The following is a 17,055-nucleotide window of genomic DNA, read 5'->3' on the forward strand; positions in this document are numbered from 1 at the left end:
GCTACGCTTCTTAACTGACTGTTCTTTCTTTCTCAATCCCATTGTGGAAAATGACTCTGGATTGGTTTATGAAGCGAGTTTAGAGAGTAACAGGTTTCTAGGATTTGTACTTTCTCTGCTTTGGCAAAGTAATTCCAAAAAGCCAAAGATACAACAGCAGGATAACATGCACCGTTAAAATAACAACATTTTGAGGTTGACTAACTAATGAAAAAATGATGTCCAACCGCCTTTCCCTGTTAGGAAATACGCAAAGAATAAGGAGAAAAAAAGAGAAGAAAGTATGATCAAACGGATTAATTAAAATGACTCCTAATTGACAATGACAAGGTTGTAGCAGTTAGAATTACCCTCGGGTATTTATGGATGGGTCCACTGTTGCAGACACAGCTCTCCTTCTTTCAGCAAGTATTTGCTGAGCACCTACTATATACTACGCCCCTAGACGCTATTGCTACACGTTGCCACTTCTGTAGCCACAAAGAGATGGACATGACTTGCCCTCTCACATCTTACACTAGAGTCACCTCCACCCTCTCCCTCCTCTTTCTCTTCTTCCTCAGGCACCCATGTGACCAGGCACTGAGACCAGAGCATCTTTCTTGCCAGAGACAGGAGCAAGGAGGTCACACCTGATGTGAAGAAAGCCAATAAGACCTGAGTGGCTAAGCGAGTCGAGAGGTCCAGGGGGTCAAGGAGAGAGGAAAGAGTCAGGGAGAGTGCCAAGTGCAAGAGTGAGGACAGAAGACAGGCCACCTGTCAAGGTAACAGTTTTCACTAGAGAACCCACTCACTGGCTGGCCTCCTGCCTCTGACTTGCTGGACTTCTCCCCTTTGCACAAAACCAGAGCTCTTCCGGTGTGTGAATACAATCCTGTCACCCTTCCTTAAAATATGTGAAGTGATTTCCTATTCGTTGTCCCAAAGATAAAATAAAAATCCATGGCTTACAACGTCTTTATGACCAGAGCCTTTCCCGTTGCTTCCACCCTTGTACTCAATACTGCAGCCATTCTGAACTTCTTTCCCTTAACTTCTGTGCCTTTGCCCACGATGTTCCCTCTGAGAAGAATAATCTCCTACTCCATTCTGCTCTCTCCACCTCCTTGCCTACAGGAACTAGAATTTCAGATCTTGGTTTAAATGTTACTTCTTCTAGATGACCTTCCCTGACCCTCCAAATCAGTTTCTCAGACAGCAGACCTGCAGTGCTTGTGTAAAATATTTCTGGCTCCACTCCATGTTAACTGAATCAAACTCTCTGGGCTGGGGTCCAAGAAACCACATTCCACTTATTCTAGTGTATATTAATGTTTCAGGACCAATGATTTAGACTCTGGGACGATATAAATAATAATAAACAACCCATACAGCACAATTAATTCCCCACCAATCAAAATGGACATACTGACCAATCAGGACAGATGCCATGACCAGCCAAAGTGGACTCCGGCTATCAAACTCTCATATGTACTAGTCTGTACCAACAATAATCAGCTGGCCCATGCTCTGTTTCATTGCATCCCACCTTTCCTCTGGGCTGGAATATATTAGCTGATATTTACTGAGTACTTCCTTTGTGCTAGGTATTGTTCTAAACACTTTTCTTACATCATTTCAATTAACTTTCAAGATAATCCTATAAATTAGGGGCTATTATTATTTTCTTTTTTTAGAAACTGTTTATTTTCCATCAACCTATTTCCATTTTAAGAGTTTGTGGAAGAACAGCTTAAGACCACTCAGTGGTTGTTCCTACCCACTCAGTGGCCTGAGCAGTGGGAGCTGCAGACCAGTCTTCAGTGGCGGGCTGAGCACTCCAGTCTTCAGTGGGGAACTGCAGAATAGGCACAGAGGGCACCTGCACACCTTCGGACAGGTCCACCACCGCAGGCTGAGTAGCAGTGAACTCAGGAGCTGGAGCTGAATTCACCCTGAAATTCCTCCTTGGTCACAGCCTTCTCAGCTGCCGCCTGCTCTTCCTTTTCAATCTCTTCAGGATCTCTGTAGAAGTAGAGATCAGGCATGATCTCCCATGGGTGTTCACAGGAGATGGTGCCACGCATGCGCAGAACTTCCCGGGCAAGCACCCACCACATCAGACCCACTGAGTGAGCTCCCTTGCTGTTGCATGGGATGGCAGCGTCCACATATCGCAGAGGAGAGTCTGTGTTACACGGAGCAGTGGTAGGCAGGTTAACGAAAGAGGCCTCCGTGAGAGGCTGGTGGGCAGCCCTGGGATCAGTAACCAGCGGAAGGCTGCCTGGATCCGGTTAGTGAAGGTTCCAGGAGTGAACCGGCCAGCAACAGGAGCGGCTCCTGTGACAGCAGCAAACTTCAGCCCAGCTCGCTGCCCAGTATTCCCGGAGGATAGGACGCTGACATCAGCTGGGTTTTCAATGGCAACAGTGGCACGAGCTGCCAACAGAAGCTTCTCCCAGGTCCTCTTCAGATTTATGATGTAGATGCCATCACTTTTCCTTTTGTAGATGTACTGTTCCATTTGGAAGTCAAGGTTGGTGCTACCTAAGTGGGTTCCTGCTGCAAGGAATGAGGACATCCTCCTCCTTCATTTTCAGGACATCAAGGGCTGCGGACATTGTGAGAGCTTCCCTTTAAGTTACAATGAGAATGCAGAACAAGCCATATGGACCCCTGGCTGGGTAGTGTGGAAAGGCGGTGCCATTATTATTTTCATTTACAGATAGCAAAACTGAGACACAGAGATGTTAAGTTACTTGGCCAACATTACACAGCCAGTAAGTGGCAGAGCTAGAGTTCAAATTTAGTCTGGCTCCAGAGCCCTAACCTACACTGCACCTGTCATGGTGTGTATGAGGCTTTATTTTATTGCCAGTCTGGTTATTTGACTTTCTCACTACCTTGTGTTCTCCATGGGGGTAAACCTGATACATAATAGGCTGTCAACAAAAAGTTGGAGAATCAATGAGATCATGCTAATTTAGTTTAGGATCAAGGAGAGCGGACACTAGAAGGCTGACCAATTGCTTATGTTATCTCCTAGGGTTTTGAGGCTTGCTTTTAAAGAACTTCAAGGACAAGAAGCTTGGGAGCTTGCAGGAATTAAGGTGTGGCAACCATCTGAGGCCACTGAAATCCATGCACCTAGAAAGCCCCAGCCATAGAATTGGTTTCCCTGCTCCAAACATTTTCAACCAAAGTGATGAATATAAAACTGACATGCGTACTCTTGGCAAGTAAAATCATGTCAGAAAGATTAGAACCAACAGAGAGGTGACAGGCCTCAATATTCCATGGAGTTAATTTCTTAGAAAAACCTTTTCAGAATGCCCGTTAGTGGAGCCAGCTGGAGCCCAAAGCCTCAGTAATGAAACTAGCTGTGTCATGCAGATTCATCACACAAAATCAAGACACTGAGTTGCTTTCTCCAAACGTATAAAGTTGGTTTCTTCTCTCAGGGTGGAGCGCCGTGACTGTCACTCCCCAAAGCCCAGATTATTCTTTTCTTTTTTTTTTTAATTTTTATTGGAGTATAACTGATTTACAATGTCGTGTTAGTTTCTGCTGTACAGAAAAGTAAATCAGTTATACATATACATATATCCACTCTTTTTTAGATCCTTTTCCCATATAGGTCATCACAGAGGTTTAGGAAATTTACCTGTCTAGCAGAAATGCAGTTTGGCTTGCAGAGTAGCAAAACTGGACTCAGGGAAGCCACTGAGGAGAAATCCAGGTGGAGCTGACAAAGGCCTAGGGAAGGTAAGAAGGGTAAGAGGATGAAGCGAGGTAGCACTTTTTTTGTGTTGCAGCAGTTATGAAAGAAAGATTCAACACAGGACCTCAGTTAAGAATAATTGGGGAGGGAGGCATACACACCCTTCTTACCTTCCCTAATTCAACGTGTAATGAGACTAAAACCGTTCTCTTAGTGGCCTCTTGCTACCTTAAAATTATTCAGGTATTTGAGAAAAATGTGGCAGTATTTCTTGACTGTAATTCTTTTAATAAAAATCAGCATCTTGGCATCCATGTCAAGGAAGAAATCCAGAAATCAGTGTACAGAAGAATTATCTGGTAGACTTCTGGGGTTGCAGTGAGACATGGAAGGAGAGGAACTAACCATGGACCAGAATGAGGAGTTTTGACAATGTTTAGAAGTTATTGTGTTCTTCCAGCTACCCAGGGAAGCCACATTCCTTCCTACCCATCCAAATACCTCATGGTTCCCACATTGTTATCCAAGTCACAAATCTTTGGGATTAGGTCCTGTTCCCTTTTTTCTTTTCCCAGCTCAGTTTCCAAAAGAAATGCTTGAAGGATCCAGCTCTGCCTCTAACACTGAGTACTCCTCACCTTAATCCTGGACAGCTCCCATCTTAGTCCTCTGAGAGTTTCCATTGTTTTCCATGGCTGGAGGGGACCTGGACTACTATATTATCTTGTCCCTGTTTGGACTTGGTCTCCTAACTGGCCCTCTCCCAGGGTGGGGAAACAACTAGGAAGAAAGGAGATTTGGAGACATAAGAGTTAAAGGATTGACTTCCTTAATGTCACTTTGACCTGAGAGCCTATTAGCTCCCGGCTAATGGCCCATTTCTGAGCCTCCCTTACCCACCACTGCTGCCCACCCCTAATCCCCACTGTTGCTTGCACCAAGCTTTGGTGCCTGTGCCACCCAGAACTGGGATCTAAGGCCATGATGGAAAGGAGCACAGCTGATCTAAATAGAGAACTTGAATGTTAGGAATAACCAGAATTCGTACATTACACTGGCATAAGCAAGTATCAAAACTATAGAAGTTCGTTTGGTTTTTTTTTTGGTTTTGGTTTTGGTTTTAAGAATGGGTTGTATTGCTTTCAGAACTAGGAAGAGAGAAAGTGTTTAATTCTAAGTGAAAAATTCCAGTTGGATGAAAAGACTAGGGAAGACTTGTAAGTAACACGGTGACTATCTGGAAAGATTCATTTCGATAGCTGCAAGATTTTTAGTCTGATGCTAAAGCACACATTTCTATTACAATCCTGTTAACTGCTTTTAATGAGTTACTTGTTCATAGAGCAAAGATTAACTGAAATCTAGCCCATGTTTGAGTTGCCACAGATCTTTTATCCCTGATCTAAATAAAAATTTTCACTCTGTTACCTAATGAATCAGAGAAACTAAAAACTGGTAGGAGGGACAATCAACAATAATTCCAAATGCCACTCTAGCTCTCTGGTGATTGGCCTTTCCTGTAACGACCTCTACCATCCAGAGTTCACACCTCAAGATCATCTCTGGCCTACACTTCAGTATTTGGTTAGCTCTTTCCAGAAGGCAATTCTGTTTCACATATACATTTAATATAGATATGCCTTTTAAAAAGAAAATTATAATAATGAAAAACATATATACACTTAAGGAGTTCTTATGTGACTCAAGTTTTATCTACTTAGTGTTGCTGACACTGATAAACCACTCGACTTTGGGGATTTTTTAGTTTACAAGGTCATTAGACAAGTTCAATGGAAATACAGCCTATTTGTACAGTGGGGCACATTTGAAGATCCTTATAATTTGTCAATTAGACTCCTCCAAATAAATATTTTACATTTATTAAGGACTTGACTCCCCCAGATCTTCTGATTATATTACCTACTATAAGAATAAAATCTGGGCAGTTTATCATTGTCAATAGGTTTTTCCCAGGAGAATAATTTTTCTGAAAAACAATATCACACATTTATGTTGGTAACTTGGTTCTATACCAGCTGAATTTGAATTTCTAATTTCTAAATTATCCATGTTAGGTAGAAGTACAATTAAGGAAGTTTTTGTCAATTTGAAAACTCTGGGATGAGGGAAGAGGTTGGAATAAAAGACAGACCATTTAAAATCTAAAATAAATGCCTAATTAATTTATGAAAAAAATATGCAGTATACGTTATTGCCACATCCAGTCAGTATGAATACTTAAATGGCAGTTTTTCCAAACTATTATCTTCTGTATTTTTATTTGTGTTTTTGGCCACTTCACTCCCTATAATCAGGAAACCAGTTATAATGTTTAAAAGGATCATACATAATACATTTCAAAGTTTACTGTCTTAAAAATATAACTCCCTTCGGGGAGTTGAATATGGCTTACTTGGATTCTTGCCTTTATTGATATTTCCTGAGGGTTACATCCACGAGTGAGGTCTTGGAAATCGGGTAACCAACAATTTTTCATGACACAGTGTAACTCCCTTAGCAATGTGGCGCTAAAACCAGGAAAGTGACATTTCCTCCATTGTCTTTGGCTGTAGCTATGTGTTTCCCTTCGAAGAGACCACAAAGCAGGACCCAGTCAGTTTAATAATCCTGATAGAACCAGCGTGAGTGAAAGTTATGAGCACAGACAGAGAAGCTTGGGAAAAGTAAAACGGTAGGGAAGGAAGTCAGCACATGGAGGCAAAGACCATCAGTCACCAGCATCAATTTTCCACTGGTTTATAAACCAGCATATTGGGGAGAGTGGGGTTTGAGAATAGGAGCTGGGAGGAGGGTCGTTTTTAATATACTGTTTTTCCTTTCGGTTCTTCCTTTTAATCCTGTGGTGTTGAAAGCACAGCTTTCTCAAAGACAATCTGACCTATAGTCAACATTATAAATCACTCTCTAACCTCATAAACTGAGGGTCTGCAATGAAGATCTGTAATCAACACTGTAACTCATTCTTCTAACCACATAAGTTTAAAAAAAAAGACCCTCTAACATCCTTATGGTCAATTCTAGAAAACAAATACAAAGATAAGGTAGGTTTTGTTTTTTTTTTCTCAGAAAACTTTTTATGCATCAACACTACTTGAAGCTATTACTTGTTAGTTCAGGGCTTGATATCTTGAACATTTTCTGAAATCAATAAATGTAGGGTACACAGTAATGAGAATATTGTGAACAGCACGGTTAACTATTGGATTACCCCTCAAAATCTAAAACAGAATGAAAATCCTGCTTTTAGAATTCCAATTAATGTAATCAGAGTTTTTCCAGTTAATCTGGAACTATTCCTGGGTGTAGCATCACATCAACCTACCAACGTACTAGTAAATTGGCTGATTTCTGCCTACCACTTATACCAACAACCATGAATCTGTAGGATAGGATGTAAAAAAAGCTAAGATACAGAGCAGCCCAAGCAAGGTGCCAGGCAAGTGCCAAAGACAACAGCTCTGAGTAAGAACATAAATAAGAAAATATATAACAGGACTGTGAAATAACAGTATGGTTCCAGATTTAGGAAACTTTTAGTGTCATTCTATTCTATGTGGATCAGAACAACACTAAAAGCCTGGATCTGGGTGTTACATCTGTAAATAGACAATACAAAATAAGTGTCTACTGGAGACCAGTCGGTTTAGAAACCATGAGCTATGAAGAAAAGTTGCACAAACTAATTTTCGTGACAACTTGGCAAAGAAAAGATGAGGATAGACTATGGTGATATATATCAAAAATTGGAAGAGTAGACCAGTCTCTGTAACTTCAGAAAACACAACCGAGCAGTTTTGCTAATATATTTTACTCCACATGGAGCAAAAATGAAGTGGTAAAAAAGAAATAGAGGTGGCTGAGTATTACTACTTCGAGCGTCCAAGCAGAGATCGTGTGATCATGTGCCAAGGGGGATGATGAAGAAATTCTTAACTTTTCACCCAGCACTGTGATTTTGTAGATCTCAATGCATGATCCTTTGCCAAACATAACTTTTTATTTAAAAATTTTAGAGATTAAAAAGCCAGAAATCACTTAAAAGTTTAAATCCAGCCTATGACAACATGCATATCCATCCTTTAATATTCATTAAGTTTATTCTAGGCTTATGACACAGTTCAGTGCACATCAGATATTGTTACAAATTATACACCTAAGATAAAATAATAAGGAAAGGCAATAGAGTCAACAGCACTTATATTTTGAAACATGTTGATAACAGCTTAGTAACAATACTTCCTAGCAGGTGGAGACTGTATTGCATGCAGTATAAGATGAGAAAAAAATTTAAACAGTGGCACAGAATTTGAAGTTGGCAAGACTGATGCTATCACTAACATTGCATAGGAGATCTCCATATGCTATTTCTGCATGTAAGAAAAGGTCACAAATTCGCTTAGATTGGACCACACACACAGAGGGATAATTCAAATTCCCTTGCTCTTTATAATCTGTTCTCCATTTCACTAATTCATCCACTTACTCATCATTTATCTAAACATATGTACGCCCTCACTATCGAAGGGCATCATTTAAATCCATCTCCTTGGACTCTACGTGCTTTAAAAGCATTAATGTCCTACTACATCAAGGAATTACTTGGTGGGAATGGATTAGAAGTTTTGAAATCAGCATGTTCTTTTTGCATGACTTATTTGCAAAAGCCCCTCTGTCTTGTACTGGTGATTACCTTCCCTGCACATTAGTGAGCGCTCCCAGAGTTGGATGCATGCTGGGGACAACAATCGTTAATGTTTATGATCTACATGGCATATTCCCTGTTTGCCTCTCATCCTTTTTCCTTGATAATTTTTCTTCATAGCGCTTGGCAACCCTGATTACAGATCTGTATCCCTTACCCAAAACCTTTGGGGCCATCTGTGCTTCCAAATTGAATTTGTTTAGAACTTTTAGGAAGGCTTTATGGCACACTCCCAGCAGGGTCTGTGACAGCCCCTCATAAGCAAACATTGACATTTCTTCAATGCAGTTCATGGGAATTCATACCAAGAGGGATAAACAAAGACTACAAATAGCTTCATCTTTCCCCAGGTCATGTTCTGCTGCCAGAGAAGTTCAAGTCAGGTCAGGTTTTGCTGCCAACTGAGTTAGGAAATATCTTTCAGTTTGAAGAGCTTTTTGAATTTCAGAATCACAGATAAAAGATTGTGGACTTGTAAATATTTATTCTTTGTCTATTTTCTGTAAAGCCTCCCAACTAAGATTTAAGAGCTGTGCAGACCTGAATATTTTGTTTATCCTCTTTTTTGTGTCTCCCAAGTCCAGAATAATGAAAGACACAAAATCCCAGTAAACAGTTGTTGAGTGAATGAATGAATGAATGAATGAGATGGTCTGGCACTAGAGCTCTGCCTAATGGAAGAACTCTATAATGTCTACCAGATCATCTCTCTTAGGGACTTTAAATAATAATACACAGAGTGGGATACAGGCCGTGAACTATGCAGAACCTGAAAAACAAGACAAAACAAAACAAAACTACCAATGGAAAGGAAAGGCATTAAGCAAAAGCAGTTAGGCAATAAAAGATGTAAGCAGAAGCCATGAGGTAGAAAGAGAGAAGAGAAGGTCATTCTTTACTCAGAAGTATTAGAAATAACAGAGACAGTGAAAAAGATGCCAGAGTCCACACAATAGATTCTAAGACTTGGTATCAGTGACACCATACAAAATGTCCATTAACTAAATCGTTGTTTGACTTTGTTCCTTGCAACTTGAAACACCACCTTAGATGAACTATATAACTTCTCTGAGCCTCAAATCTTTACCTATTAAATGACGAGTTTGGAGAGAGGATGCCAAAATTTCCTTCCAAATAAAATAATTGTGTACAGCAGTGGTTCTCAAACATTAGTATACAGAATCGCTTGGAGGGATTGTTTAAACTCAGATCACTAGACTCCACCCCCAGAGGTCTTTTGGTTTTGGTTTTTTTTTTTTTCTTTCTTTTGGCTGCACTGCACAGCTTGTGGGATCTTAGCTACCCCACCAGGGATCGAACCCGGCCCCGGAAGCGAAAGCGCCGAGTCCTAACCACTGGACCGCCAGGGAATTCCCCAGGGTTTTTGCTATAAGAAGATTTGGGTGGTGCTTGAGAATTTGCCTTCCTCAGATGAAGGTGATGCTAATACGCTAGTTCAGGGACCAGTTTTGAGGGCTGCTGGTCTACTACACAAGCAGCATTATTTTACAAAACACATGTGAGCCATTATCCAAATTCTGGTGCCCTCTGCAAATTGTTTGAGTTTGTCCATGTATAAAGCTATGTGCAAGCTTCCCATCCACTCTTGATATTCAATTTGATTTCCAGCCCTGAAATGCGAAAAACAATGACAGAATTTCTTTTCATCGTGATGGCTATTTAACCATAAAGCTAACGCTTTTGAAATTAAATGAAACTGATGTTTAATACTGTCTCACAGACACCCAGAGACAGGCTTGAAAGAAGAGAAATTTCAGTATGTTTATTCCCTTTGGACCTACTTGTGGCAGCCGCTTATTTTCTGGCATTCAGAAATTTTTAACTTCAAATGACACGGTACGGCCAATCTATGTCCAACTGAGTTTAAGGCACAAACAAAGTTGCTCACTTCCCTGGCAAGTTTTTATGAACTGAAAACTTTACAGAATAATTCTGATTACTCTTACCAGTGCAAAAAAGAAGCTACACAGCTTGGGTTTTTTTTAACAGTCAGATCAAAATTATCATTAGAAAAAAGGATTTCCAGCGTGGCAGGTTCAAAAGTAAAGTCTCAGAAAATCTAGAACCACCAAATTAATAGAGTGACTTCTTCGGGCATAATCATACTTCAAAGAAAGTAAATGCTATTACTCGCTTGCAAAGACAAGAAAATAGGTGCAGATCGCTGTAAGTGCTCCACAGCTCACTGGAAAACATCTTGGAAAAATCTTTTATTACCAAATAACACCTTGGCAAAGCTATACACCCTGCTGTCCTGGGGGAGGAAAATGGTAGTGGGGGCAGAGATAACCTGGGGCAGTGTTGTAGCTGACTGATCCATGCGTGATTAATTATCACGTACAAATATGGGTGTGACAAAGCATGTAAAAGGCACTCAAAGTGCACGTGTGGGTCACCTGACGCTCTTCCAGAAATGAACAATGGATCCCTGAAGACTGAACTATGCATGGTACCACAGTCAGGAAAAAGAAGATGGAAAAGGAAGGATTAAAAGGTTGACAATGATTTTTTTTTCTTCTGAAGCCAGTTTATTTTTCTTTGAGCTAAAAGTGTTCTGCCTCAAGGCTGGCATAAAGCAGCCTTTCCAGGAAGCCACATTTATCACACCAAAGAAAAGCACCACAAAGCAGACAGCATGATAAATACCTGGTTTTGGGATCCCAGGATAGAGTGTCCAGAAATGAGGATAAGAATTTATTTATCTCCTTGAAGCCTGGGCTCTAGCTCAAATAATATTCTCAGCAAACTTGCTTCAAAATACCCAAATCTACTCATTGGTTTAAGACATTAGATATATTAATTACATGATGCTTCATCATATTCTAAAAATGGTTTATAGAGTTGTCCTCTGTCCTCTGATCTAAGACACACATGCAAGTTATTTGTTATGGTGACTGCTTGCTTTGCAGAGTCTCTGCCCTTGACCCAGTCTTATAGATCAATGTCAGGCCAAGTGAGATCTCCAGAAAGGGACAGCATGAACCCTCTCGCCAAGGTTAGGCTTTTGAAGCTAAAAGTTGGTCCCTGACTCTGGGATCAGACTGATTTGGGTTTGAATTTTATCTCCAAACTTAAAGTTGTATGACCTTAAGTGACTTAACCTCTGGAAGTCTCAATTCCCTCCAGCGTAAAAGGAGGCTAATTATAAATCACGCCTCAAAGGATGTTTGTGAGTTAAAGTGAGGTATGATAATATATATATGTGTTTATTATGTCTGGCACATAGTAAGTGTTCAATAAGTATCAGTTACTATTATTAATACCATTGTTTTTATAGTAGAACTTCTCTCAATGACCTTCCATTAACTGATTTGCCAGATTAATTCACCATACTATCCATTTCTTCCGTTAAGCATATACACTGATGCCCACAGCACTCTGAATGCTCTCGACAGCAACCTACCTCTTGGAAACCTGTACACTGAGTTTTATGCTTAACAAAAGCCACATAAATTTATTGCCAAACTTGATTGTGACCAATGTAATAGTTATTGGAATTTTGTAATTTAATAAATATTATGTAAACTTATAAAGCATAAGAGCAAAAACAAAGAGTTGTTATCTCTGTGGAAGCTAAGTGAAATGCTTTGGAAAGATAAGTAGAAAAACGATTTCTGCCAAATTAAGTGACAAAACTACAGAAGGTTAGGGGACAAGATCACAATAATCTAGAAAGTACTGTACGTAGATTGCCTCATATGTATATTTAAGATCATTCTACATTTTAAAGAAATAGAAGTGGAAATTGTAAAGAAGGCATTTTGGATGTTGCTTATGAAAGAAAGATACTGGAGAGCTCTAATCAGCAGACCAGTATGTCAAGAAAACACTCTGGCCCTACATCAAAAGATTGACAGTGGAATGTCTGTACATATTTTTTAAGTTAAAATAAAATGTTTGGTATATGAATATATCATTCCCCCCCCACCCAGTTGCTATTTTTGAAAGCAAACAATACAACACCAAGAGTGAACTCTTAAGGTAAACTATGGAATTTGGGTGATGATGATGTGTCATTATAGGTTCATCAATTAATGGTAACAAATGCATCACTCTGGTGAGGGATGCTGAAAGCGGGGGAGGCGATGCATGTGTACAGGCAGGGAGTATATGGGAAATTTATGTCCCTTCCTCTCAGTTTTGCTGTGTACCTAAAACTACTCTTAAAAAAATAATTTAAAAGTCTTAAAAAAAAAGAAAAAACAAAAGTAAATGACCATTGCTGGTCCCAACTGACTTAGATATATTCAAATACCCTTACTCACTAAGCCGCTTTTCAGAGTTCTAAATTTAAATACGTTAGGGAAAGGGAACTACTTCAGCAAGTAGGTAGGGACTTGTTTTTGTGATTTACCCACAACCATATTCAGTCACATAAAATAGCATTTCCTGTAATACATGAGATCCAGGCCAAAAAGTGTTGCCCTGAGGTAGCAAAAGAGGGACATTTGGAATAGAAGTTTATAAGCGTTGCTCTACTAACTGGCATCCTCAAAATTGTCAGGAGAGCTTTCTAAAAGTACAGATTCCTAAGACCCATGTCCAGTATTTGGAAATAGTAGGTCTGGGGTAGGACCCAGGAAACTGTGGGGTTTAGGAAACTTCTGATGGGTAACCAGGTTTGAGAAAAATTGATGTTGAGCAGTACTGTCTAATCTAAATATAATGCAAGCCACATTTTCTGGTAGCTACATTTTCAAAAGGATTTTCTAGTAGCCTCATTTAAAAAAGAAAACTTAATAAGACATTTTATTTAAATCAATAAGCTCAAAATATTACCATTTCAACACGTAATCAACATAAAAATTATTAATAAGATATTTTACGTCCTTTTTATTTGTACTAAGTCTTTGAAATCCAGTGTGTGTTTTACACTCAGCGCATCTCAGTTTGGACCAGCCCCACCGCAAGTGCTCAACAGCCACCTAGGGCTACTGGCGGCCACATTGGGAAGGACAGATCCAGGGTGTAAAGTGGTAAATCATCTTAGTGATGTACGCTGTCTTGGTGATGGTACTATATTTTGATGGTTCACAACTACTAAGTGATTGAGGAAAGAAGGTGATTAGAAAAGTCAAAAAGGAGAATGAAACAGCATGAAAAATGAAGGATGAATATGACCCTTAACTCTTTAACTGGGAGGTTTTTGTACTGTAAGTGAAGGAAGCACACAAATATTCAAGGGAAAACAAATAAAACTGATGTCTGTGTAAGCAAGAAGGGGAAAAGTTGGAGAATTCAGTTAAACAAGAGTAAAAACTGTCTACCACACAACTCGTTTTTAAGTCCAAAAATAGAATTCCTACAGAGTTCATGTTCACCTTTCAGAAACCTGTGTGACAGTAGAGTATGGAATAGAAATACGTTTATGAAAAAAGTAAACTGCCCAGCATAAAAGTAACTTATAGAAGCATTTCCAAATGTTTTAAGCTGTGCACACACTTTTTCATCTATCACGCTATAATGTTAGTGAAAACACATTTTGGAGGCTGAAATCATAAATCTGAACAAAGAGCTTAACATAGAACTGATGCACATTATCCTTTGGGAATTTAACTAATTTTTTTTTTTTAAGATTTCAACAGTAAAGTATTCTAACCAGGACTATCACAGCCAAAAATGCTGTAAATCAAACAAAACATTTGTGAAGGAAAGCTCCTTAATTCCTCACCAAACACTTGTATCAATGAAAAAACAATCAGAATAGAACAAATTCCGTGTCAGAGGTTAATGGGGATGTGTGAGGTATCATATTGCAGACTTTTATTATACAGTATGTAAAAAATTCTATAGGAGCCAAGTGTTTCATCTGAAGCCTATAACTGCACTCAATTTACATATGAATCTAACATATGAAATACATTTTTTCATTTTCCTCTTACCTAGTGACTTCAGACGGCACAAAATCAGGTTTTGGAGCAACCACAGAGGCAATGATAAAGTTCTAACAATTTAAAACTGAATCCTTTAACATGCCAATTCATAAATACATAAAATGATGCTATTGATCCTCCATTTGGAGACACATCTTTTACTTGTTCATCCAATAGAGGCACTGGATTTTCACTGCTCTGTCATCTATACTTTTGCTCAGGTTAGAAGTGGCCAAGGAAACTCAGGATCCAAATTATAAATAAGCAGTAACTTGACAACATGAGCATCTAGTTTGTATATTTATACATGTAAGTCACAATGGCTGTATTATTAATGATTAACAAATGAACAGATTTTTCTGTAACTTCTTTAGGGGTAGATCCAAAAGGTGTTTGAAATCACAGCAATTAACTTTTAGCTAAGAAAACAGATATGTATCTCAATGTATCTCTTGGATAGGTTAAATTATTGACTATTCATTGACTATTTTCAATTAACAGATTCAATCAAGACAGCAGTTAAATAAGCAAAACATTACACTGAGAACAAGTGTTAATTTATTAATATGCTGTAGTTTATGCTCATTTTTCAGTAGATTTTTATTCATTCAACTAGTGCTTGCATTTTTAATATGCAAAGCCCTTTGTTAGGTGCTGTAGTAAGTTAAAATTACAATAAAGAACAATTTGTTCTTTTTAATTTTTAAAAAATTTTTGTATTTATTTATGGCATGCGAGATCTCAGTTCCCAACCAGGGATTGAACCTGTGCCCCCTGCAGTGGAAGCCAAGAGTCTTAAGTCACTGGACCACCAGGAAAGTCCCATAATAAAGAACAATTTGTTCTTTAAGTCCAGTCTATGAGCACTGTGCATACTCACAAATACAAACACAAGACCAATACACACACATTTGAAAAACTATACCTACTGGTCCCCTCAGTGCCCAGCCTGCTGCTGTCCCCATCACAGGTGAATATGAGATTTTCTCCTGAATTTCCCTCTAACTTCGTAGAACTGATATAAAATTGCTTCCCAAGTTCTGCAGCATTTCAGGTTTTTTTTTTTCCTTCTGTTTATTTTAGGTTCCTCTGGCCATGTAAGTGCCTCTCATTTATCCTCCGCAGATGGCTTCTCCTTTAGAGCTATTTTGACACAGGTGAACTGGTGGTGGCCTGTTTGTTAATCCTATTTACAAATCAGTATCATGCAATCATAGGACATGCTAAATGAATGTTAACAATGAAGGAGATATTAAGGTTGGAGAGTGTAGATGCCAAAGAAACAGAAAAAGTGAGTTATTATCATCACCTTTCTGTGAACATTTGACTGGCTGGAGCTTGATATTGAGGAAAAGGCAACATCGGTCTATCAACTTTTCCAAAATGTATCCTAATTCATGTTCCTACCTTTGTGATGATCAGCATGGATTTGGACCATGTGACATCAGGCTGCTCTGTTTTCTATGTGAAGGGGGTAAGAGATGACCACATGCTGACTGTATCTTGAAGGTAAAAACAACCGGATATTCTGACAGAACTGAATGTGGAGTATACAGGAGAGAGAGAAGGCAAGCTTGACTCCCAAGTTTTAATCCTGAGCAATTAAGAGGATAAAGTTGTGATTTCCTGCAATGGGGAGGAATCAGGAGTGGAGTAAGTTTTTTGAGGAAATATCATAAGTTTGGTTAGAGAAGCCTGTTACATATCCAAGTAGAGATGTCAAGTGAGCAGTTGGGTAAATGCTTTTGGAGTTCAGGGGAAAGGCCTGTGACGGAGATATAAATTAGAAGCCCTCCACATCTATACGGATGAGACCACCAAGAGAGCGGGTGTGGGTAAGAAGAGATCCAGGGAATGAAAGCTGAGTTCTCCGAGACTGGGTCAGAGACAGGAAGAAGAATTAGTAACGCAGACCAAGAAGGAAGAGCCAATGAAGTAGCCAAAAACAGAAGACCAGAAAGTACTTCAGAGGAGGGAGCGGTCAACGGTCAAATGTTACTGAAAAAAAGTTAAGGACTGAGAGTGGACCATTAAGTTTAACAGCATGTAATTCACAGTGACCTTGACAAGAGATGCTTCAGGGGCATTTTGAGTGATTACCTGACCGGAGTGGTTTTAAGATGAACTGGAAGCAGTACTGAAGACGGAGAGTATCGACAACTCCTGTGGGTAGTTTTGCTGTAAATGGGAATTGAGAAATGGGCACAGGATCTGAAGGGGATGTGGGATCACATGCTTTGCCCTTCACTCTGTCACTCTCCTCTCACCTCAAATCTTCATCACCTCCTCCCCTCATGCTGATTCTAGCTGGACCTTGCTTTCTTATTTCAATTAGAGAAAACAGAAACAATCAGGAAGAATTACACCAAGTTGCCACCACAATTTCTAACCTCCTACCTGCATCCATATTCAACATGAAACTAGTTGGTTTGGTTGTGTGCTGTTCTGTGATGGTGTTTAGCTATGTGGGTGCAGGGATGGACCAGGAGAAGTATTGTATTATCCAGGGTTGGGGTTTTGCTAGGTGAGAATGAAGGGTGCTGGGGACAAGGACAAAACAATTATAACTGATACATTCAATTCTTTTTGATTTCTAAAAATATAAGAACTGTCCTACCGTCAAAGCCAGGGCCCTGCCAGTTTAATAGAATGACTCAATCTTGGCAGAAATGCCATAAAATGGCAGCAGCTCACATTAGCTTTAAAGTTCAGATTTCTTAAAACCCACAGCTTCCCTT

At 39.4% G+C, this 17,055-nt stretch overlaps 1 pseudogene; it reads right to left on the minus strand.

Moving 5' to 3' along the window:
* Nucleotides 1-1,689: 1,689 nt before the first annotated feature.
* The window catches only part of LOC118904959, a 28,084-nt pseudogene continuing 12,718 nt past the window's right edge, over nt 1,690-17,055 (minus strand).

Source organism: Balaenoptera musculus, chromosome 12, assembly GCF_009873245.2.
Source record: "Balaenoptera musculus isolate JJ_BM4_2016_0621 chromosome 12, mBalMus1.pri.v3, whole genome shotgun sequence".
NCBI lineage: Eukaryota > Metazoa > Chordata > Mammalia > Artiodactyla > Balaenopteridae > Balaenoptera > Balaenoptera musculus.